Raw genomic sequence first — 2,328 nt, 5'->3', positions numbered from 1 at the left:
AACTTCATGGCAATCCAAGCACATGGCACAAAGTATAGCCAGGTGTCACAGGGGCTAGAAATGGGGCTATATACTCTCATTCTTTTTGAATAGCTGCTCCATTATTCTTTTTGATAGATTTCCCCTTGTAAGAAAGTGGAAACATATTTCTAAAATTATTTTTAGGGGTGACATCAGAATCCCTCACAGGAAATCTCCTTGTTTGGAAAAATTATTCAATAAATGCTTGAGGTAGCACCCCTGGGGGTGATGTGGTGAATACTGGAGACATTGAGAAAGCCCACCCTCCATCTTTTCTTCTTTTCCCATCACAACTCCTATTGCTGTGGGAAAGAATATTAGGCCAAAAGAGCATGACCCAGTTTGGCATTTTTCAAGGTTGGGCTGATCTAAATGGAGTTGGGGGAGATCCTCTGGAGACAGGTATGGAAATGCAGCACCACCATCTGGAGAAAAGGGGACTGAATCTTAGCTAGAAAGTGCTACTGAAACAAAGGGGGAGTAGCAAGGAGAGGAGACTGACAGAGAGATTATGGGGCCTAGCTCTATGGATTTTATGGCTCCCCAAGGTGTCACTACCTTAGAGTTGGTAGTAAATGACCTAATAATACCTAAATGACCACTAGGCAAGAATAAATGAAATTCATATGTCAATTTTTTGACCATGCACCCAACAGAAAGGAAAAATGACCTCAGCCTAACCTATCTCACTTTAGAGAGGCTTTTTCAATTAGCAGTAGAACAAGGTGCTATTGAATTGAGTTTAGAAAATCAGATTCGGTTGTATCAATAGAGAAATGTTTTATTATTTTATGTTTTTGTTGCTCTGTCACCCAGGCTGGAGTGCAGTGGTGTGATCATGTGTCACTGTAGCCTCAAACTTCTTGGTTCAAGTGATTTTCCCACCTCAGCCTCCTGAGTAGCTGAGACTACAGGTGTGCCACCACACTGGCTAATTTTTATTTTTTGTGGAGATGGGGTCTCACTATGTTGCCCTGGCCTCAAGTGATCTACCAGCCTCAGAATCCCAAAGTGCTGGGATTATAGGCATGAGCCACCTCACTTGGCCATCAAAAGATAAATGTTATTGGTGAAATTAAGACTTTTATGAGAATTATAAGGCTGGGACCAGGACTCACACCTGGAATCCCAACACTTTGGGAGGCTGAGGCAGGTGGATCACTAGAGGTCAGAAGTACAAGACCACCCTGGTCAGCATGGTGAAACCCTGGGCATGGTGGCCGGCACCTGTAATCCCAACTACTCAGGAAACTGAGGCAGGAGAATCACTTGAACCCGACAGGTGAAGGTTGCGGACAGCTGAGATAGCATCATTGCACTCAAGCCTGGGCAACCAGAGTGAAACCCTACCTCAAAAAAAAAAAAAAAAAAGAATTATAAATAAATGAACTAAACATTTAACTTAAGAAAGTAAGGGGGGCAAGGAGCAGTGGCTCATACCTATATTCCCAGCACTTTGGGGGCCTGAGGCAGGCAGATCACGAGGTCAGGAGATCAAGACCATCCTGGCTAACATGGTGAAACCCCGTCTCTACTAAAAATACAAAAAATTAGCTGGGTGTGGTTGTGCTTGGGAGGCTGGGGCAGGAGAACGGTGTGAACCTAGGAAGCGGAGCTTGCAGTGAGCCAAGATGGCGCCACTGCACTCCAGCCTGGGTGACAGAGCAAGACTCTGTCTCAAAACAAAATTAAGCAGGGAAAAACAATATAAACCTTCCCAAAAGGAAGGCCGGGCGTGGTGACTTATGCCCACGCACTCAATCCCAGCACTTTGGGAGGCCAAGGCCGATGAATCATCTGAGGTCAGGAGTTCGAGACCAGCCTGGCCAACATGGTGAAACCCCGTATCTACTAAAAATACAAATAATTAGCTGGTGTGCTGGTGTGTGCCTGTAATCCCAGCTACTCAGGAGGCTGAGGAAGGAGAATCACTTGAACCCGGGAGGCGGAGGTTGCAGTGAGACAAGATCACACCACTGCACTCCAGCCTGGGCAATAAGAGCGAAACTTTGTCTCAAAAAAAAAAAAAAAGTTAACATGGAATTGATGAATAAAACTAAAAGCTAGGTTCTTTAAAAAGGCAAAAAAAGATAAGACACTGGCAAGATTAAGGAAAGTAAAAAGAAAAAATATTTTTTAAAAGTTGAAAATACCAAGGGTTGGGGATGATGTGGAGTAATAGGAACCCTGGTACATTGCTGGTGGGCATGTAAAATAGTGTAGCCAGTTGGTTTGGCAGTTCCACAAAAGTTAAACAAGATGTCCATGTGACCTAGCAATTCTGCTCCTACAATATAAAACCCTAAA

The sequence above is a fragment of the Mandrillus leucophaeus genome, unplaced genomic scaffold, assembly GCF_000951045.1.
Source record: "Mandrillus leucophaeus isolate KB7577 unplaced genomic scaffold, Mleu.le_1.0 Scaffold418, whole genome shotgun sequence".
In the NCBI taxonomy this organism is placed as follows: domain Eukaryota; kingdom Metazoa; phylum Chordata; class Mammalia; order Primates; family Cercopithecidae; genus Mandrillus; species Mandrillus leucophaeus.
This window is presented reverse-complemented; position numbering follows the sequence as displayed.